Raw genomic sequence first — 23,746 nt, forward strand, 5'->3', positions numbered from 1 at the left:
AACACTTAACACACAGATTACGGTATCGAATGGAATAAAGGAGAATTAAAATGCATAATTAAAAGTCTCTAGGAAGCAATTTTCAATCATGTAATAATTTCAGGAAGGAAATATAAATGCATGCTAAATTAATGAATAAGTGGGTAAGGATCATGATAAAACCACACAATTAAACACAATATAAACCATAAAATAGTGGTTTACCAACCTCCCCACACTTAAACATTAGCATGTCCTCATGCTTAACAGAAGGAGATAAGATAAATAAGTATGAACATGTAGAAACTCATGCAATGCAATGCAACCTATATATATGAATGCAACTATATGATTCTTGCCCACTTGATCAAAAGCAAATAAGCTCTTCAAAACAATTACAAATCAAATTCCACTAATTCTACCATTATACAGTAAGACAGATAAAAGTGCAAGAAGATAGCTCATGAAAGTAGGGGACATGGAAATTCAAGCATTGAACCCTCACTGATGATGTATGTACGCTCTAATCTCTCTAGTGTATAGGGTAATCACTCTATCCTTCTCTAATCATGCTCTCTAACTTTTGTTCTTCTCCTAACCAATCAACAACAGTTAATATACCAATGCAAACATCATGAGGTCTTTTCAAGGTTGTAATGGGGCCAAGGTAAGGGTATGGATACATATATGGTTAAGTGAGCTTATAAATTGAATCCTTAATTAACCCAAGCTTTAACCCAACCTATATATTTTATATAACCTTAGAATTCATACCTAGCTACGCAGAATTCCCTTTTATATTCCATACTCATGTATCAAAATTTTTAATTATTTTTTTATTTTTATCATATGTGCATTGATCTTTGAATTCTTAATTCAGCATTGGGGTAATTTTGTCCCCTTATTTATTTATTGATTTTTTTATATATAGACATAAAAATAAACATAGCTTATCAATGCACATAGATTTTTAATTCTTATAGTTTCACATGAATAGGTATCCAAATTCCCATTGTATTATCATGACACATTCCGTTAATAACTTTTGTTCCCACAATTTCCCATACTTAACTAGCATACACAATTCTATCTTAAGCTAACCAAAGATTCAATTTGGGATATACAATTGTTTTTCCGCTTAAGGCTAGTAATGTGGTAAAATATAGGTGGGATTTAAAGGCTCAAAGTGGTTAACAAAGGTAATTGAAAAGGGTAGGCTTAATTTGGACAAGTGAGTTTAAACAAATAATGGCCTCAATCATATGCAAGCATACAAACATAATAAATATTGGACATATAGGATGAAACAAAATATAGATTACAATCATAGAGAAGTAAACACACAAGAATAAAATAATTATGGTTAAATAATGTAACCATGCATAAAGGCTCAAATCTTCACAGGTTGTGTGTTCTTTAGCTCAAACATCATGTTCCAAATACAACTTCAAGCAGATTTATCATAAAAAAATATTTTTAATTAAAATTAGTGAAATTTTGTTCCAAAGATAGAGTCTTAGAAGAAACTTATTGTCTTTTCAATCAAGTAGAACATGCAAGCAACTAACCTATTACTATGCAATTTATCCTATTCTATAAAAGAAAGAAAATCTAACTAAAATATCCTAATTTATTGGTGCTAGGGAAGAGAAATTACCTCCGGAAGTCAGGTACTGACCGACCTCCCCACACTTAAGGCTTTGCACCGTCCTCGGTGCCATCTGTCAGGAACAATGGTGGGCTGGTGACAGTGTCTCCACTGTCGGGACCGTCGTGGCTCCCTGTGCTGGTGAAAGAAGTGGAGTCCGGAGTGCCTGGATAGTCATCGGGGCGGTAATTGCCTGTAAGTAGCTCCTTGAATTATTTGAAACGGCGGTGGTTATGGCGCTCTCGGAGCTTAGCTTTCCTTTCGTGTTGGTCCAACCACTTCAGTATTTGATGCAGCAGCTGACTAGTAGATGGGGGAGGAGCTGTAGCATCCTCTGTGGACTGGCTGTTAGTGGCAAGTTGTGGCCTGAGATATCTCCCGTTAGGGACATACTGATCATCTCGTGGAAGAATGGCTTTGGTGTCTCCAGCTCTGTAGGATACTCCAGCTGCTGAGAGAAGATCAGAAACCAATGCGGGGAAAGGTAGGTTGCCCGCGATCTGCACATGTTCCATAGCATTCCGGATATGTCTTGGTAAATTAAGAGGCTGGTCTGTGAGGATGCACCATAGTAGAACGGCCATGTCTGCTGTGAAGGAGGACTCATGAGTACTCAGGAAGACGTAATGGGACATAATCTGTGCCCATACGTGAGCCTCTAAGGTGAGTGCAGAAGCCGAGATTCCCTTAGGATGGGAACGATGGTATCCGAAGATCCATTTACTGCCAGGTCGAGCTATAACTCTGAGAACAGCGTCCCAGTCAAAGGTGTATGCCTGGCACTTGATTGCGGTTCTCTGAAAGGCGTCCAATCCTTCTAGAGCAGGTGGGAGATCTAAGGCTTGCTGTATGGCCTCTTCTGTAATGGGGACTTGCTTCTGGCGTAAATAGACGGACTGTAGAGTCGGCAGGTGGAAGTTGGAGTAGAACTCAACAACCCAAGAAAGATTAACCTGTCGTGGCTGTCTCTGTAAGAATCCCCAATGTCTTTGTGCAATTTGTAGCTCAACAAATTCAGCGATACGAGGTGGAAGGATAAGAAGGTGTTCATTGTTGTAATTTCGAGCTGCCAGAATAGGAAACATCTGCTCACAATAGCAATTTGGGAATCGTGCAGTGTCCTTGGCTGGGAAGGCTCTCTCCTTTTCATCAACCTTGATAATCCTTTTAATTCTTTTTGTTGAGGGCTTGACTGCAGTTGAAGAAGGCTCTGCCACTAATGCTCTCTTCGTTCCTTTCCTTGCTGTGGGTTTAGGGGTAGCTTTCTCTTTGCCTTTCTTGGTGGCCATTCTGAAAAAGGGAAGAGAAAGTAAGTTAAATCCAAAGAAATAAAGCAAGGAAGGGGATAGAGGGAGTGAAAATCAGTGCACGGTAAAGATGAATGAAATAAACACATGTTCATGACAACATGTGAAAAGATCAAGAAAGGGAATAGAATAAGTGCACGATAGGGAAGTAGATGCAAGATGTTTATTGGCATGCCGGCAAGGGCATGAGTAGCATAGATCAAGCATCACTTCGTAACAAACTATCACGTTTGTATTGCAATTAAATTCAGTTAATAAAATGGTAAAGGGAATTTGTGAAAAACATGCTTTGAATAGTAGAAAGTATAATAGAGAAGTGCATAATGCCATACGGACTTTTTCACAAACACATAGCATGCATGGTAAATAATCCAATGAAAAGGATAATTTGAACATGCAAGCAAACCTTTAAAAAAATAATATATAATTGCCAAACAAATTGCAACAATCCACAAGCATATAATGAGGAATAATGACTCAAATAAATTGCTAACACCATGTAAAAAGGAAAGAAGAAGAAAGAAAATATGGATAATGAAAAGAAAAAGAAAAGAAAAGAAAATAACATATAAAATAAGAAGAATGATAGAAAAGGAAGGAGGGAAGAAGAAAATAAAACCTTGTTAATGGAGGTGAGAGAGAGAAAGTGAAAGGTGAGATAGAAGGAAGAAGGGAAAAGGAAGAAAGAAGGAGGGAAAAGAAAAATTAGGATTTGGAGAAGAGAAAGATAAGATATTTTGGCAATTCAGGTTGAGCTGTGCGGCGCAATCGACGCGGCCGCGTGGGGCACGCGTTTGCATGATTGCGCTTAAGTTCAGTTGACGCGGTCGCGTCGGTCACGCAGTAGCATGACCCATATTGTGCTTCTGGCGCGAGTGCAGCCTTGCGCCTACACAACTCTCTGTTCAAAATTATATATTTGCCAAATTTGGGGTGACGCGATCGCGTGGGGCATGCGATCACGTGAGTGGCTTCAGAATGGAATCACGCGGACGCGTCGGCGACGCGGTCGCGTGATAGGGATTGTGCGTTCAGCACCAATCCAGCACCACTCTCACACAATAATTCGTTGTACGCCCTTTTTTACGTCGAAAATCAGGGCACGCGGCCGCGTGGGGTACGCGGTCGCGTGGGAGGCCATTATTCCCATGTGACGCGAACGCGTCATCGACGCGGTCGCGTGGGACGATTTGTGCCACTGGCACACCTCTAGCCACGCTCCAGCGTAACTCTCTGTTCGTTTTTATTTTCTCCCTTCTCCTAGCGACGCGGACGCGTCGCGTGTCTTCTTTTTTTTAATTATGCAAATGCAGATGCACGAAATGTTCTTATAAAGAGAAGAGTTATTAAATAGAAAAACTAAAAATAAAGAAAAGAACGATCATACCATGGTGGGTTGTCTCCCACCTAGCACTTTGCTTTAACGTCCGTAAGTTGGACGCTCCACTAGCTCAATCTTCTCCTAAGTGGGGATCTTCCAAAAGGAAGATCTCAAGCTCTTTATTTTTCTGCATCTTCTCGCCATGGTACAGCTTCAGACGTTGTCCATTAACTTTGATAAGTTCAGAGCTTGAAGGATGGCTTTGGTGATAGACTCCGTATGGTTCAGCCTTCTCTACTCTGTATGGACCTTCCCATCTTGATCTCAACTTGCCTGGCATGAGCCTCAGTCGAGATTTGTAAAGGAGGACTAAATCCCCAAGCTGGAACTCTTTTCTCTTGATGTGCTGATCATGTACAGCCTTCATCTTCTCCTTGTATATTCTTGAGTTCTCATAAGCTTCTAGGCGAAGGCTCTCCAGTTCTTGCAGTTGCAACTTCCTTTCAACTCCGGCTTTCTCAATTCCCATGTTGCACTTCTTAACTGCCCAAAAGGCTCGGTGCTCTACTTCAACTGGGAGATGACAAGCTTTTCCATAAACTAAGCGGAAAGGACTCATCCCAATGGGTGTTTTATATGCTGTCCTATATGCCCATAGTGCATCTTGTAGCCTGGTGCTCCAGTCTTTTCTATGAGGTTTGACTATCTTCTGCAAGATACGCTTTATCTCTCTGTTTGACACCTCGGCTTGTCCATTAGTCTGAGGATGGTATGCTGTTGCAACCTTATGAATTTTCTCATGCTTCTTCATTAATCCTGTTAGTCTCCTGTTACAAAAATGGGTGCCTTGATCGCTCATGATTGCTCGTGGTGATCCAAAGCGGCAAATAATATGGTTTCTCACAAAGGAAACAACAGTGTTAGCATCATCAGTGCGGGTAGGAATTGCTTCCACCCATTTGGAAATGTAATCCACAGCTAACAATATGTAAAAACAACCATTAGAATTTGGAAATGGACCCATGAAGTCAATGCCCCAAACATCAAAAATTTCATAAAAAATCATAATTTGTTGAGGCATCTCATCCCTCCTGGATATATTACCAAATTTTTGGCATGGGAGACAAGATTTACAAAACTCAGCAGCGTCTCTAAAATTAGTAGGCCACCAGAATCCACAGTCTAAGATCTTTCTAGCTGTTCTTTGAGGGCCAAAATGTCCTCCACTCTCAGATGAGTGACAGGCCTCTAAAATGGACTGGAATTCTGATTGAGGCACACAACGTCTAATTACCTGATCAGCGCCACATCTCCATAAACATGGGTCATCCCATATAAAATATTTAGACTCGCTTTTCAGCTTGTCTCTCTGATGCTTAGAAAAGTGTGGAGGAAATGTGCGGCTAACTAGATAATTGGCTACAGGTGCGTACCAAGGGACTACTTCAGATACTGCTTGCAGGTTATCCAGTGGGAAATTATCATCTATAGGAGTAGAATCATCCTTGATGTGCTCAAGGCGACTCAAGTGGTCTGCCACTAGATTCTGGTTACCACTACTATCCTTTATTTCTAAATCAAATTCTTGTAATAGCAGTATCCAACGTATGAGCCTTGGTTTCGACTCTTTTTTAGCTAATAGATACTTTAAAGCTGCATGGTCCAAATACACTACTACTCTAGTACCAAGTAAATAAGCTCGGAATTTATCCAGAGCAAAAACAATAGCAAGAAGCTCTTTCTCATTAGTAGTATAATTAGACTGGGTAGTGTCTAAAGTCTTAGACACATAAGCAATAACAAAAGGATCCTTACCTTCACGCTGAGCCAGCGCTGCTCCTACTGCATGGTTGGAAGCATCGCACATGATTTCAAACGGTTGGCTCCAGTCTGGTCCTCTCACAATTGGAGCTTGAGTCAGGTCGGTCTTCAGCTTATCAAATGCTTGTTTGCAATCCTCACTGAACTCGAACTCAATATCCTTCTGCAGTAATCTGGATAAGGGAAGTGCTACCTTACTAGAGTCCTTAATAAATCACTTGTAAAAACCTGCATGACCAAGGAACGAACGGACTTCCCTCACAGAGGAGGGGTAAGGCAAACTAGAAATAACATTCACCTTTGCTGGGTCTACAGAAATGCCAGTATTAGATACAACATGTCCTAGTACAATCCCTTGTGTTACCATAAAGTGACATTTTTCAAAATTTAATACAAGGTTTGTATTAACAAATCTATCTAATACTCTAGATAATCCGTCTAAGCAAAGGCTAAAAGAATCACCATAAACGCTAAAATCATCCATAAAATCCTCCATACAGTCCTCAATAAGATCAGAGAAAAGACTCATCATGCACCTCTGGAAAGTAGCTGGTGCATTGCACAAGCCAAAGGGCATTCTCTTGTAAGCATAAGTCCCAAAAGAACATGTAAAGGTAGTCTTTTCCTTATCCTCAGGAGCTATATGAATCTGGAAATAGCCTGTGTAACCATCTAAAAAGCAATAATGTGATTTACCTGACAGGCGATCCAGCATTTGATCAATGAATGGAAGAAGGTAGTGATCCTTATGAGTAGCTTGGTTGAGACACCTATAATCAACGCAGACCCTCCAGGCGTTTTGTACTCTGGTTGCTATGAGCTCTCCATGCTCATTCTTCACTGTAGTTACTCCAGACTTCTTGGGCACCACTTGTACTGGGCTCACCCATTCACTGTCTGAGATGGGGTAGATAATACCTGCCTCTAATAGTCTGCTACTTTCTTCTTGACAACCTCTAAAATGGTGGGGTTCAGTCTTCTTTGGGGTTGATGAACAGGTCTTGCTCCTTCTTCTAAAAATATCCTGTGCTCACAAACTTGAGGATTGATGCCTACTATGTTTGCTAAACCCCACCCAATTGCTTTCTTGTGCTTCCTCAGCACACTAAGTAGCTGCTCTTCCTGTTCAGGAGTGAGGTCCTGTGCAATGATAAATGGGAACTTCCACTGGTCCTCAAGGTAAGCATATTTGAGGTGTGGGGGGAGGGGTTTCAATTCCAACTTCTGGTCAAGATCTGGCTCTGGATTATCTGGAACTAGTAGCAATGGTAGAGTGCCTGCATTGTCCTCGAAATTCCCCACACTTGGACCTTGTCCTATGTACTTATTCTCAAACTCTTCCTGGTGAACTTCAGCTACGGTTTCATCTATGATGTCACATTGGAAGATAGAATGATCTTCGGGAGGGTTGTTTATGACTCCATTCAGATTAAAGATTACCATTCGGCCATCTATTTCAAAAGAGTATGTTCCTAAAAAGGCATCCAATTTGAATTTTGATGTCTTCAGGAATGGTCTCCCAAGTAGGATTGATGATGGCTTATCTGAGTCATTATGGGGCATCTCCAAGATATAGAAATCAGTAGGAAATGTGAGCGCTTTAATGTTCACTAAAAGGTCTTCAGCAACTCCAGCCACTGTAATGATGCTTTTATCTGCTAACACAAAACGAGTTGCCGACCTTTTTAAGGGAGGGAGCCTCAAAACATCATATACAGATAAAGGCATGATACTAACACATGCTCCTAAATCACACATTCAGTCATAAATTACTACACCACCAATAGTACAACTAACTATACAAGGACCTGGGTCACTACACTTTTCAGGTAGATTTCCCATTAAAGCAGATATAGAACTTCCTAAAGGAATAGTTTCTAATTCATTAATTTTGTCTTTATGTATGCACAAATCTTTTAGAAACTTTGCATATTTAGGTATCTGTTGAATGACATCAAAAAGGGAAACAGTTACCTCAACCTTTTTGAAGATTTCTACCATTTTGGGATCAGGTTCCAACTGCTTCCTGGGCTTCCTTGCAAGTTGTGGAAATGGAATGGGAGTGGTGTTTTCTGCAGTGTCTGCGCTTTTGGTGCTTCATCCTGTGGTTGAGCTTCTTCTTCTTCAGCTATGTCCTGTATGTCCTCCTCCTCTTCAACATCTTCTATTTCTACTACCTCTTCAGCTGAGGCGTGTTTTGGTGGGCTTGGCTCCTCCTGATTCCTCTCCTGCAGTGTGGTTCCAGACCTTAGGGTGATGGCATTAAAGCCACCCTTTGGGTTGGGTAATGGTTGAGAGGGGAGTCCACCAGAGCTTGAGGACTGGTTGTTGGAGTTGTTCATTGATCCAATCTGTGAGACAAGGGCTTGCAACGTAGAATTCAAACCATTCAGAGTAGAAGTAAGGTTGTTTTCCATGGCCTGTTGTCTCCGATCAATGGCTTGTAGTAATTCATCATTAGGAGATGAAGAGGGGTAAGTGATCTGAGAGGTCTGCTGAGATGCTTGAGGCTGTCTTAAATGAGGTGCTCTGTAGGACTGATTCTGATTCTGCTGCCTGAAATTGTTATTGTTATTCCACCTCTGATTTCCATTATTATCTCTGCCTCCTCTGTTATAATTGTCCCTCCAACCCTGGTTAGAATTATCTCTCCAACCTTGGTTAGAGTTATCCTGCCATCCTTGGTTATAGTTGCCACCTTGATTATACCCTTGATTGTGGCGGTCATAAAAGTTATGAGTGGCTGCTACAGTGTTGTCTTCTGGTTGGAGTTGCAGACACTCATCGATATAGTGACTGTAATCTGCACAGATTCTGCATACTCTTTGTGGAACCAACTGCTGACTATGCTATGGTAGAGAAGGCTGAACTTGCTGAGGTTGTTGTTGATTCAATTGCATCTGCTTCAGCAAGTTAGTCATTTCACATAAGCTCTGACCTATAGCAGTAGTCTCTTTACTAGTAGATACCTCTGCAACAGTATTTGACCGACTTTGTCTCTGCCTATGATTCCTAGTAGAGTCAACTAAGTCGCTGATCAATTGCCATGCTTCATCCGTAGTCTTGTAATTTTTCATAGAACCATTGCTAGCACCTTCCAGTGTGGTCCTATCTTGAGATTTCAGACCCTGTGTAAAGTAACCGAGCAACACTATCTTGTCAATCATATGATGGGGGCAAGCATCTCGAAGATTATTAAAGCGTTCCAAGTATTCATAGAGGGTCTCAGATTCATCCTGAACGATCATAGACATGTCCTTCCTCAGCTTATCGGCAACTTCAGCTAGAAAAAATTTATCCAGAAACTCTCTCCTAAGTGTATCCCAGTTGGAAACAGTTGTTGTGGGTTGAGTGTAGTACCACTCTCTTGCCTTTCCCTCCAGAGAAAATGGGAAGGCTTTTAACAGAATGGAGATTTCATCAGTGCCATCACGCTTAACAGTAGAACAAGCAGTCTGAAAATCTCTAAGATGCTTGATAGGCTCTTGAGCAGGTAAGCCATGAAACTTGGGCATTAAGTTGAGAAGTGAAGACTTTATTTCAAAATCTACAGCTACTGTTGGGTGGTGTGCCTGGAATGGTTGGAGCGTAAAATCAGGGGCTCCTTCCTCCTGGATAGTGACTCTTCTGGGCACTGCCATGTCATCTGCACGTAAATGAACTAGATCAGTAGAGAGGGAGCTTGTTTCTTCCTTAGATGACAGTTCAGGTTCGTCCTCAAAGAGGAGTCACCGATGCCGAGCTTGCCTTATACGTGAAAGAGTTCTTTCAATTTCAGGGTCAAATACTGCAAGCTTGGATCAGGAAGTGAACGCGTCATTTAACGAAAGAAATGTACAACTCATAGTGACAAAAATAAAATAAAATGCAAATAAATAAATTCTAATTAATAACTTTAGCACTCTATTGCAACTCCCCGACAATGGCACCAAAAATTTATGCGAGCGAAAATTGGTGAATTAAAAATTATTAAAATATATACGTTGCAAGTATAGTTCTTAACGCACCAGAAATCCACTTATCAATTTAGAAAGGTGTGACAGAAATTTAAAATTAAAATACTGGGAGTATGAATCCCAGGTCGTCTCCCAACGAGTTGCAGAAAAGTGTGCTATTTTATTAATCAGATGTTTTCAAAAAAGTTTGAGTTGAGTAAACAGGAAATTAAATTGGGGAATTTAAATAATGTAAATAAAAGCCTTGACTGGGAGTTGATTAGTTGGTACCCCTATTATTGTTGGATTACTCTCTAGACTAATTGATAATTAAAGGTTATCCTGTTTAGTTATCTCTTACTAGGTAAGGGAAAGTCAAACAAGTTGGAATGCTACGTCCGTTCACAAGTTACAACCCACTTAATAAAAAGGGATTGGTGTTAGTGACTAGAGGAAAATCCAACAATAAACCTAATTACAATCTTTTTTTAAGCCTTCCAACTCAAGGGTTCCTTTCAATCAACTTCCCATCAAGTTAGGGAACTACTCGCTCATTGTGAATGTAAAATTCATAACATATGAAAAGGAATTAAAGAAAGACATTGTAAATAAAAATCAAAATAATCAATTAAAAATAAAAGTAATCCTTGTATTAAATAATCCTAAAAATATTCCAATGGTAAAATTAACAAAGCAAAGGATATAGCAGAGTAAATCCAAGTAAAGAAAACGAACTAGATTGACAAAGTCTTTATGAGGTAATAACTCTTCTCAGTATCCCAATGCAAAAAGTGATAGAAAAACAAAATCCTAAGAACTATGAATTTGTAGAGAGAAAAACCTAGAGGAGGAGTAAAAACTAGATCTCAAACTAAAACTGTGTAGAATGAATTATTGTTCTGGTTTTTGCATGTTCTCTGGCTCTAGTCTGCTGTTCTGGGCCAAAAACTGGGTCAAAATAGGGTCCAAAATGGCCCCAGTGAATTCTGCAGATTATGCAGATCGCGCACGTCACGCGATCGCGTCATCCATGCGGACGCGTCATTCGCGTTTTTCCTTGCCACGCGTTCGCTTCGTCCACGCTTCCGCGTCACTTGTGCTTTTCCAATCTGCGCGGTCGCGTGAGCCATGCGGCCGCGTCACTACGATTTCTCCTCTTTCGCGCGAACGCGTGAGCCATGCGGCCGCGTCACTTCTCGCTGGTCATCTTCTCAATTTCTCGTGTTCCTTCCATTTTTGCTAGCTTCCTTTTCAATCTCCAACTCATTCATGCCCTATAAAGCCTGAAACACTTAACACACAGATTACGGCATCGAATAGAATAAAGGAGAATTAAAATGCATAATTAAAAGTCTCTAGGAAGCAATTTTCAATCATGTAATAATTTCAGGAAGGAAATATAAATGCATGCTAAATTAATGAATAAGTGGGTAACGATCATGATAAAACCACACAATTAAACACAATATAAACCATAAAATAGTTGTTTATCAGCGTGCCACTTGAATGAAGAGGTGTGGCACGCCAAATCAGAAACAGAAGGAGCGTGACACGCCAGAGAAGTGCCAGTCACACGCCAGCTGGAAGATCACGTTTGTTGAGTTTCTTTTCCCTCCAAATTGTAATTTTCTTTTCACTTTTGTAATTTTCTAGATCTAGGAGTAGTATAAATACCCTTGGAAGTATTGGAAAAGGGGTTAGCAAGTTACAGAGTCTAGTTTTGGTGGATTTCACTTTTAGTTTTTCACACTTCATCTCTTTCATCTTTTGTACTTTTTCTCTGAGCTATGAGTAGCTAAATTCCCTCTCATTGAGAGAGGGAGCTCTATTGTACTTGATGGATTAATGATAGTGAATTTCTTCTTCTCTTCATCTTCTTTCTAATTTGCTAGAAGGAAATTCAATTTTAATGCTTAGTGGTCAATTAACTTGGAAAAGAGATTGAATGCAAAATGGGTTTCATGGGAACCTTTGAAAAGGACACATGAAACCATGTAAGAAATCCCTTCTCACACTTGAGTATAATCTGGGTTTTGGTGTTTGGATATGGTGACATACAATCCTCCCTCTACCTGGACCTATGATGATGTTTGGTATAATCAGGGACCAAGCATATCTCTCTTCATGAGCAATTAGACCAAGGAATTGGCTATTGATAAAGATCTGAGAGATTGAGTCACCAAGGGATTCGGGCTCAATCAATCATGATTGCCAAGAGGTCAATAAGTTGCATGATTGAAGAGGATATGAGCTGGAATTAATCCAAAGAGACAATATCTCCTGATCTCAATGAATTCCCCCATTCTTATCTCTCCAATTCTTTTATAGCTTTACTTGCATTCTGCAAAATCCCATTCCCCTTTACATTCTTGTTATTTCCATTTCCGCATTTTATTGCTTTCTTTTATTTCTTTTGCAATTTATGTTTCTGCCATTTATAATTTTGCACACACAACTTATTCTGTTAAGCTTGACTAATTCACCAATTGATTAAAATTGCTCAAATCTACCAATCTCTGTGGATACGATCCCACTCCACTGTGGGTTAATACTTGACAATAATTTTGGTGCACTTGCCAATAGCGGATTCATCAATATTATTGGGGAAGGGTAGTGAATTCCACCCATCACCCCACAGGATCCCCACCAACTTCAACTTATTTTCTCTCTCCCTCATACCTTTTCATAACCCTCTTCCCCAAATACCCTTCACCAATCACATCCATCTCTCTTTCCCAAAAATCCCACCTACCTCCAAATACAAAATCCTTTCCCTCCCAAACCTAACCCCAAATACACGAACCTATCCCTCCCTCCACTCTTATATAAACCCCTCATCCCTCTTTCTATTTCACACATCACAAACACCTTATACCCAATTGGCCGAAACCACATTCCACCCTCCATCTCCTTTATTTTCTTCTTCTTCCCCTTCTTTCTTTCTTCTTTTACTCAAGGACGAGCAAACATTTTAAGTTTGGTGTGGTAAAAGCGTAGCTTTTTGTTTTTTCATAACCATTTATGGCACCTAAGGCCGGAGAAACCTCTAGAAAGAGGAAAGAGAAGGCAAAAGCTTACACCTTCGAGTCATAGGAGATGGAGAGATTCATCTCAAAGGTCCATCAAGACCACTTCTATAAAGTTGTGGCTAAGAAGATGGTCATCCCTGAGGTCCCTTTCATGCTCAAAAGAAATGAGTATCCAGAGATACGACATGAGACCCAAAGAAGAGGTTGGGAAGTTCTCACCAACCCTATTCAACAAGTTGAAATCTTAATGGTTCAAGAGCTCTATGCCAATGCATGGATCACTAGGAACCATGATCAAAGTATGAACCCGATTTCAAAGAATTGACTTACAATGGTTTGTGGGAAATACTTAGATTTCAGTTCGAAAAATGTAAGGTTGCCGTTCAACTTGCCAATGATGCAAGAAAACGCACGCCCTTACACTAGAAGGGTCAACTTTGATCAAAGGTTGGACCAAGTCCTCATGGACATATGTGTGGAAGGAGCTCAATGGAAAAGAAACTCAAGAGGCAAGTCGGTTCAGTTGAGAAGACCAGACCTTAAGCCTGTGGCTAGAGGATGGTTAGAGTTCATCCAACGCTCTATCATTCCAACTAGCAACCAATCAGAAGTGACTGTGGATCGGGCTATCATGATCCATAATATCATGATTGGGAAGGAAGTGGAAGTCATGAGATCATACCTCTAGAACTCTACAAGGTGGCTGACAAGTCCTCCACTTTGGCAAGGTTAGCCTTTCCTCATCTCATTTGTCACCTATGCAGTTTAGCTGGAATTGTCATAGAGGAAGACATCTTCATTGAAGAGGACAAGCCCATCACTAAAAAGAGGATGGAGCAAATAAGAGAGCCCACTCATGGACTTCAATAAGAGTATGAGGAAATTCCTCATGAAATCCTTGAGATGCCTCAAGGGATGTATTTTCCTCTACACAACTATTGGGAGCAACTCAACACCTCTTTGGAAGGCTTAAGTTACAACATGGACCAACTAAGGGTAGAGCACCAAGAGTACTCCATCATTCTCCATGAGATTAGAGAGGATCAAAGAGCCATGAGGGAGGAGCAACAAAGGCAAAGAAGAGACATTGAGGAGCTCAAGCACTCCATAAGATCTTCAAGAGGAAGAACTAGCCGCCATCACTAAGGTGGACCCCTTCTTTAATTTCCTTGTTCTTATATTTCTGTTTTTCGAATTTGATGCTTTATGTTTGTCTATGTTTGTGTCTTTACTACATGATCATTAGTGTTTAGCGTCTATGCCTTAAAGCTATGAATAATTCCATGAATCCTTCACCTCTTTTAAATGAAAAATGTGCCTAATTACAAAAGAACAAGAAGTACTTGGATTTCAAATTTTATCTTGAAATTAGTTTAATTATTTTGATGTGGTGGCAATACTTTTTGTTTTCTAAATGAATGCTTGAATAGTGCATATTTTTTATAGTGAAGTTTATGAATGTTAAAATTGTTGGCTCTTGAAAGAATGAAGAACAAAGAGAAATGTTATTGATAATCTAAAAAATCATGAAATTGATTCTTGAAGCAAGAAAAAGCAGTGAAAAAGAGAAAATAGCGAAAAAAAGAAATGGTAAAAAAGAAAAAGAAAGAAAAAGAAAAAAAGCAAGCATAAAAAGCCAATAGCCCTTTAAACCAAAAGGCAATGGTAAAGAGGATCGAAGGCTTTGAGCATTAATGGAGAGGAGGGCCCAAAGGAATAAAATCCTGGCCTAAGCGGCTAATCAAGCTGTCCCTAACCATGTGCTTGTGGCATGAAGGTCCAAGTGAAAGCTTGAGACTGAGTGGTTAAAGTCGTGATCCAAAGCAAAAAGAGTGTGCTTAAGAACTCTGAACACCTCTAATTGGGGACTTTAGCAAAGCTAAGTCACAATCTTAAAAGGTTCACCCAGTTATGTGTCTGTGGCATTTATGTATCCGGTGGTAATACTGGAAAACAAAGTGCTTAGGGCCACGGCCAAGACTCATAAAGAAGCTATGTTCAAGAATCAACATACTAAACTAGGAGAATCAATAACACTATCTAAAATTCTGAGTTCCTATAGATGCCAATCATTCTGAATTTCAAAGGAGAAAGTGAGATGCCAAAACTTTTCAGAAGCAAAAAATTACTAGCCCGGCTCATCAAATTGGGACTAAGTTTCATTGATATTGTGAGATTTATTGTATATTCTCTTCTTTTTATTCTATTTTGTTTTCAGTTGCTTGGGGACAAGCAACAATTTAAGTTTGTTGTTGTGATGAGCTTGTGATGAGCGGATAATTTATACGCTTTTGGCATTATTTTTAGATAGTTTTTAGTAGGATCTAGCTACTTTTTAGTATATTTTTATTTGTTTTTAAGCAAAATTCACATTTCTGAACTTTACTATGAGTTTGTGTGTTTTTCTATGATTTCAGGTATTTTCTGGTTGAAATTGAGGGACTTGAGCAAAAATCTGATTTAGAGGCTGAAAAAGGACTGCTGATGCTGTTGGATTCTGACCTCCCTGCACTCGAAATAGATTTTTTGAGCTACAGAAACCCAAATGGTGCGCTCTCAATTGCGTTGGAAATTAGACATTCTGGGCTTTCCAACAATATATAATAGTTCATACTTTGCTCGAGTTTTGACGACGCAAACTGGCGTTCAAACGCCAACTTCCTGCCCTATTCTGGCGTTAAACGCCAGAAACAGGATAGAAGCTGCAGTTAAATGCCTAAACTGGCATAAAAACTGGCGTTTAACTCCAAGAAAAGTCTCTACACATGAAAGCTTCAATACTCAGCCCAAGCACACACCAAGTGGGCCCGGAAGTGGATTTCTACATCATTTACTTATTTCTGTAACCCTAGTAACAAGTTTAATATAAATAGAATTTTTTACTATTGTACTGGGAGGGAGATCTCTCTTGGGAACATTTTTCCTTAGACTTGGAGGCTGGCCATTCGGCCATGCCTGGACCTTCATCACTTATGTATTTTCAACGGTAGAGTTTCTGCACACCATAGATTAAGGTGTGGAGCTCTGCTGTTCCTTGAGTATTAATGCAAAGTACTATTGTTCTTCTATTCAATTCAAGCTTATTCTTATTCTAAGATGTTCACTCTCACTTCAACATGATGAATGTGATGATCCGTGACACTCATCACCATTCTCAATTTATGAACGCGTGCCTGACAACCACTTATGTTCTACTTGCGAAAGCTAGAATGTGTATCTCTTGGGTTTCTAATCAATGATTCACATCGACTCCCCTCTGACAATGGGGCATCTGAATCTGAGATTAGAACCTTCATGGTATAGGCTAGAATCAATTGGCAGCAATCCTGAGATCCGGAAAGTCTAAACCTTGTCTGTGGTATTCCGAGTAGGATTTGGGAAGGGATGACTGTGACGAGCTTCAAACTTGCAACTGTGGGGTGTAGTGACAGACGCAAAAGGATCATTGGATCTTATTCTGACACGATCAAGAACCAACAGCTGATTAGCCATGCAGTAGTTGTGCCTGGTATTTTTCATCCGAGACGAGAAATCCGACAGTTGATTAGCCGTACAGAAACCGTAGAGGACCATTTTCACTGAGAGGATGGGAGGTAGCCATTGACAACGGTGATCCGCAACATACAGCTTGCCATGGAAAGGAGTATGAATGATTGAATGAAGACAGTAGAAAAGCAGAGATTCAGAAGGAATAATGCATCTCCATACACTTATCTGAAATTCCCACCAATGAATTAGATAAGTATCTCTATCTTTATTTTGTGTTTATTTATCTTTTAATTATCAAAACTCTATAACCATCTGAATCCACCTGACTGAGATTTACACGATAACCATAGCTTGCTTCAAGCTGACAATCTCCATGGGATCGACCCTTACTCACATAAGCTATTACTTGGACGACCCAGTGCACTTGCTGGTCAGCTGTGCGAAGTTGTGAAGAGATGTGTGAATCATGGTATTGTGCACCAAGTTTTTGGAGCCATGCCTAGTGATAACAATTTCGTGCACCACCAGCACATGGACCACAACAAGAGCATATGGAGCTTCCTCAACAAGAAATCTTTGAGATGCCTCAAGGGATGTATTTTCCTCTCCAAGGCTATTGGGACCAATTTCACACTTCTCTAGGAGAATTGAGCTCCAGCATGGATCAACTAAGGATGGGACATCAAGAGTGGTGCGCGAAATTGAGATCACTACAACTTCGCACAACTAACCAGCAAGTGCACTAGGTCGTCCAAGTAATACCTTACGTTAGTAAGGGTCGATCCCACGGAGATTGTTGGTATGAAGCAAGCTATGGTCACCTTGTAAATCTCAGTCAGGCAGACTCAAATGGGTATAGATGATGAATGAATAAAGCATAAAGATAAAGATAGAGATACTTATGTATATCATTGGTAAGAGCTTCAGATAAGCGAATGAAGATGCCTTCCCTTCCGTCTCTCTGCTTTCCTACTGTCTTCATCCAATCCTTCTTACTCCTTTCCATGGCAAGCTCGTGTAGGGTTTCACCATTGTCAGTGGCTACCTCCCATCCTCTCAGTGAAAGCGATTGGCATATGCCCTGTCACGGCATAGCGGAATTCAGCTGTCGGTTCTCGGTCAGGCCGGAATAATATCCATTGATACTTTTGCGTCTGTCACTAACGCCCCGCCTGCTAGGAGTTTGAAGCACGTCACAGTCATTCAATCATTGAATCCTACTCAGAATACCACAGACAAGGTTAGACCTTCCGGATTCTCTTGAATGCCGCCATCAGGTCCTGCCTATACCACGAAGATTCCGATTAAAGAATCCAAGAGATATTCACTAGAGCCTTGATTGCTTGTAGAACAAGAATGGTTGTCAGTCACCTTGTTCATAGGTGAGAATGATGATGAGTGTCACGGATCATCACATTCATCAAGTTGAAGAACAAGTGATATCTTAGAACAAGAACAAGCGGAATTGAATAGAAGAACAATAGTAATTGCATTAATACTCGAGGTACAGCAGAGCTCCACACCTTAATCTATGGTGTGTAGAAACTCCACCGTTGAAAATACATAAGCACAAGGTCTAGGCATGGCCGTGAGGCCAGCCTCCCAATGATCTAAGAACTAGATGTCCAAAGATGATAAATACAATAGTAAAAGGTCCTATATATAGAGAACTAGTAGCCTAGGGTGTACAGAGATGAGTAAATGACATAAAAATCCACTTCCGGGCCCACTTGGTGTGTGCTTGGGCTGAGCAATGAAGCATTTTCGTGTAGAGACTCTTCTTGGAGTTAAACGCCAGCTTTTATGCCAGTTTGGGCGTTTAACTCCCATTTTGGTGCCAGTTCCGGCGTTTAACGCTGGAATTTCTGAGGGTGACTTTGAACGCCGGTTTGGGCCATCAAATCTTGGGCAAAGTATGGACTATCATATATTGCTGGAAAGCCCAGGATGTCTACTTTCCAACGCCGTTGAGAGCGCGCCAATTGGGCTTCTGTAGCTCCAGAAAATCCACTTCGAGTGCAGGGAGGTCAGAATCCAACAGCATCTGCAGTCCTTTTGAGTCTCTGAATCAGATTTTTGCTCAGATCCCTCAATTTCAGCCAGAAAATACCTGAAATCACAGAAAAACACACAAACTCATAGTAAAGTCCAGAAAAGTGAATTTTAACTAAAAACTAATAAAAATATAATAAAAACTCAACTAAAACTACCAAAAACATACTAAAAACAATGCCAAAAAGCGTATAAATTATCCGCTCATCACAACACCAAACTTAAATTGTTGCTTGTCCCCAAGCAACTGAAAATCAAATAAGATAAAAAGAAGAGAATATACTATAGACTCCAAATTATCAATGAAACATAGCTCCAAATTAGATGAGCGGGACTAGTAGCTTTTTGCCTCCGAACAGTTTTGGCATCTCACTTTATCCTTTGAAATTCAGAACGATTGGCATCTTTAGGAACTCAGAATCCAGATAGTGTTATTGATTCTCCTAGTTAAGTATGATGATTCTTGAACACAGCTACTTTATGAGTCTTGGCCATGGCCCAAAGCACTCTGTCTTCCAGTATTACCACCGGATACATACATGCCACAGACACATAATTGGGTGAACCTTTTCAGATTGTGACTCAGCTTTGCTAAAGTCCCCAATTAGAGGTGTCCAGGGTTCTTAAGCACACTCTTTTTGCCTTGGATCACAACTTTATTTCTTTCTTTTTCTTTTCTTTTTCTTTCTCCCTTTTTTTTCGTTTTTTCCTTCTTTTTTTCCCTTTTTTTTGTATTCACTGCTTTTTCTTGCTTCAAGAATCATTTTTATGATTTTTCAGATCCTCAGTAACATGTCTCCTTTTTCATCATTCTTTCAAGAGCCAACAATTTTAACATTCATGAACCACAAATTCAAAAGACATATGCACTGTTCAAGCATACATTCAGAAAACAAAAAGTATTGCCACCACATCAAACTAATTAAGCTAGTTTTAAAGATGAATTTGAAATCCTGTACTTCTTGTTCTTTTGTGATTAAAAACAGTTTTCATTTAAGAAAGGTGATGGATTCATAGGACATTCATAACTTTAAGGCATAGACACTAAGACACTAATGATCATAAGACACAAATATGGATAAACATAAGCATAAATTTTCGAAAAAAACAGAAGAATAAAGAACAAGGAGATTAAAGAACGGGTCCACCTTAGTGATGGCGGCTTGTTCTTCCTCTTGAAGGTCTTATGGAGTGCTTGAGCTCCTCAATGTCTCTTCCTTGTCTTTGTTGCTCCTCTCTCATGATTCTTTGATCTTCTCTAATTTCATGGAGGAGAATGGAGTGTTCTTGGTGCTCCACCCTTAGTTGTCCCATGTTGGAACTCAATTCTCCTAGGAAGGTGTTGATTTGCTCCCAATAGTTTTTGTGGAGGAAAGTACATCCCTTGAGGCATCTCAGGGATCTCTTGATGAGAGGGGTCTCTTGTTTGCTCCATCCTTTTCTTAGTGATGGGCTTGAGGTCATGCCTTCTCAGTTGTACCGGCTTTGAATGCCATAAATGGTTATGGAAAAACAAAAAGCAATGCTTTTACCACACCAAACTTAAAAGGTTTGCTCGTCCTCGAGCAAAAGAAGAAAGAAGAGAGTAGAAGAAGAAGAAATGAGGAAGAAGGGAATGGCTTTGTGTTCGGCCATGTATGGGTGGGTTTGGGAGGGTAAGTGGTTTGAATTTGAATGGTGAGGCAGGTGGGGTTTTATGAAGGATGGATGTGAGTGGTGAAGAGAAAGATGGGTGGTGGGGTTGGTGGGGATCCTGTGGGGTCCACAGATCCTGAGGTGTCAAGGAAAAGTCATCCCTGCACCAAATGGCAATCAAAATCACGTTTTGTGCCAAATCTGGCGTTAAACGCCGGGCTGGTGCCCCTTTCTGGCGTTTAACGCCAGGTTCTTGCCCTTTCCTGGCGTTTAACGCCAGTCTGGTGCCCCTTTCTGGCGTTAAACGCCCAGAATGGTGCCAGACTGGGCGTTAAACGCCCAACTGCTAGCCTCACTGGCGTTTAAACGCCAGTGGGTTCTTCCTCCAGGGTGTGCTATTTTTCTTCCTGTTTTTCATTCTGTTTTTGCTTTTTCAATTGATTTTGTGTCTTCTTATGATCATCAACCTACAAAAAACATAAAATAACAAAAGAAAATAGTCAAAATATAACATTGGGTTGCCTCCCAACAAGCGCTTCTTTAATGTCAGTAGCTTGACAGATGGCTCTCATTGAGCCTTACAAATGATCAGAGCAATGTGGGAACCTCCCAACACCAAACTTAGAGTTTGAATGTGGGGGTTCAACACCAAACTTAGAGTTTGGTTGTGGCCTCCCAACACCAAACTTAGAGTTTGACTTTGGGGGCTCTATTTGTCTCTGATTTGAGGGAAGCTCTTCAAGCTTCATCTCCATGGTGACAGAGGGATATCCTTGAGCCTTAAACACAAAGGATTCTTCATTCACTTGAATGATTAGTTCACCTCTATCAACATCAATCACAGCCTTTGCTGTGGCTAGGAAGGGTCTGCCAAGGATGATGGATTCATCCATGCACTTTCCAGTCTCTAGGACTATGAAATCAGTAGGGATGTAATGGTCTTCAACTTTTACCAAAACATTCTCTACAAGTCCATGAGCTTGTTTTCTTGAGTTGTCTGCCATCTCCAATGAGATTCTTGCAGCTTGTACCTCAAAGATCCCTAGCTTCTCCATTACAGAGAGAGGCATGAGGTTCACACTTGACCCTAAGTCACACAGAGCCTTCTTGAAGGTCATGGTGCCTATGGTACAAGGTATGGAAAACTTCCCAGGATCTTGTTTCTTTTGAGGTAATTTCTGCCTAGACAAGTTATCCAGTTCTTTGGTGAGCAAAGGAGGTTCATCCTCCCAAGTCTCATTTCCAAATAACTTGTCATTTAGCTTCATGATTGCTCCAAGGTATTTAGCAACTTGCTCTTCAGTGACATACTCATCCTCTTCAGAGGAAGAATACTCATCAGAGCTCATGAAAGGCAGAAGTAAGTCCAATGGAATCTCTATGGTCTCATTTTGAGCCTCGGATTCCCATGGTTCCTCATTTGGGAACTCATTGGAGGTCAGTGCACGCCCATTGAGGTCTTCCTCAGTGGCGTTCACTTCCTCTCCTTCCTCTCCAAATTCGGCCATGGTTATGGCTTTGCACTCTCCTTTTGGATTTTCTTCTGTATTACTTGGGAGAGTACTAGGAGGGAGTTCAGTAACTTTCTTGCTCAGCTGTCCCACTTGTGCTTCCAAATTCCTAATGGAAGACCTTGTTTCAGTTATGAAAGTTTGAGTGGTTTTGATTAGATCAGAGACCATGATTGCTAAGTCAGAGGGGTTCTGTTTAGAATTCTCTGTCTGTTGCTGAGAAGATGATGAAAAAGGTTTGCTATTGCTAAACCTGTTTCTTCCACCATTGTTGTTGTTGAAACCTGGTTGAGGTCTTTCTTTATTCTTCCATGAGAAATTTGGGTGATTTCTCCATGAAGAATTGTAGGTGTTTCCATAGGGCTCTCCTAGGTAATTCACCTCTTCCATTGAAGGGTTCTCAGGATCATAGGCTTCTTCCTTAGATGAAGCATCCTTAGTACTGCCAGGTGCATTTTGCATTCCAGACAGACTTTGAGAAATCAAATTGACTTGCTGAGTCAATATCTTATTCTGAGCCAGAATGGCATTCAGAGCATCAATCTCAAGAACTCCTTTCTTCTGACTTGTCCCATTGTTCACAGGATTCCTTTCAGAAGTGTACATGAATTGGTTATTTGCAACCATCTCAATTAGTTCCTGAGCCTCTGTAGGCGTCTTCTTCAGATGAAGAGATCCTCCTGCAGAGCTATCCAAAGACATCTTGGATAGTTCAGAGAGACCATCATAGAAAATACCTATGATGCTCCATTCAGAAAGCATATCAGATGGACACTTTTTGATCAATTGTTTGTATCTTTCCCAAGCTTCATAGAGGGATTCACCATCCTTCTGTCTGAAGGTTTGGACTTCCACTCTAAGCTTACTCAATTTTTGAGGTGGAAAGAACTTTGCCAAGAAGGCATTGACTAGCTTTTCCCAAGAGTCCAGGCTTTCTTTAGGTTGTGAGTCCAACCATATTCTAGCTCTGTCTCTTACAGCAAAAGGGAATAGCATCAGTCTGTAGACCTCAGGGTCAACCCCATTAGTCTTGACTGTGTCACAGATTTGCAAGAACTCAGCTAAAAACTGATGAGGATCTTCCAATGGAAGTCCATGGAACTTGCAATTCTGTTGTATTAGAGAAACTAATTGAGGCTTAAGCTCAAAGTTGTTTGCTCCAATGGCAGGGATAGAGATGCTTCTCCCATAGAAGTCGGGAGTAGGTGCAGTAAAGTCACCCAGCACCTTCCTTGCATTGTTTGCATTGTTGTTGTTTTCGGCTGCCATGTCTTCTTCTTCTTTGAAGAATTCGGTTAGGTCCTCTACAGAGAGTTGTGCCTTAGCTTCTCTTAACTTTCGCTTCAAGGTCCTTTCAGGTTCAGGGTCAGTTTCAACAAAAATGCCTTTGTCTTTGTTCCTGCTCATATGAAAGAGAAGAGAACAAGAAAATATGGAATCCTCTATGTCACAGTATAGAGATTCCTTGAGGTGTCAGAGGAAAAGAAAAGTAGAAGACAGAAGTAGAAAATTTGAACTTATCAAAGAAGATGGAGTTCGAATTTTGCATTAAGGAATAGTGTTAGTCTATAAATAGAAGGATGTGAGAAGAAGGGAAGTAATTTTTGAAAATTAAGTAAAAAGATTTTAAAAACATTTTGAAAAAACTTTAATTTGATTTTCGAAAATCAAGAGTGAGAAGAGATCAAGTAATTTTTGAAAAAGATTTTGAAATTAGAAATCAAAAAGATTTGATTGAAAACTATTTTGAAAAAGATGTGGTTGAGAAGATATGATTGATTTTAAAAAAGATGTGATTGAGAAGATATGATTTGAAAAACATTTTAAAAAGATTTGATTTTGAAAGTTAAAAACTTGACTAACAAGAAAAGATATGATTCAAACATTAAACCTTTCTCAACAGAAAAGGCAACATACTTGAAATGTTGAATCAAATCATTAATTGATAGTTAGTATCTTCAAAAATGGAAAGAAATTGATTTTGAAAAAGATTTGATTGAAAAATTGATTTGAAAAAGA

The 23,746-nt window shown here is 40.1% G+C and overlaps 1 non-coding gene across 1 annotated transcript; it reads left to right on the plus strand.

Annotated features, from left to right (window-relative positions):
* The first annotated feature begins 22,483 nt into the window (after nucleotides 1-22,483).
* Nucleotides 22,484-22,591, plus strand: LOC130964080 (small nucleolar RNA R71). Its single transcript, XR_009080190.1, has one exon. It is a non-coding gene; the product is annotated as a small nucleolar RNA R71 (small nucleolar RNA).
* Nucleotides 22,592-23,746: the final 1,155 nt, after the last annotated feature.

The sequence above is a fragment of the Arachis stenosperma genome, chromosome 2 (assembly GCF_014773155.1).
Source record: "Arachis stenosperma cultivar V10309 chromosome 2, arast.V10309.gnm1.PFL2, whole genome shotgun sequence".
Taxonomy (NCBI): domain Eukaryota; kingdom Viridiplantae; phylum Streptophyta; class Magnoliopsida; order Fabales; family Fabaceae; genus Arachis; species Arachis stenosperma.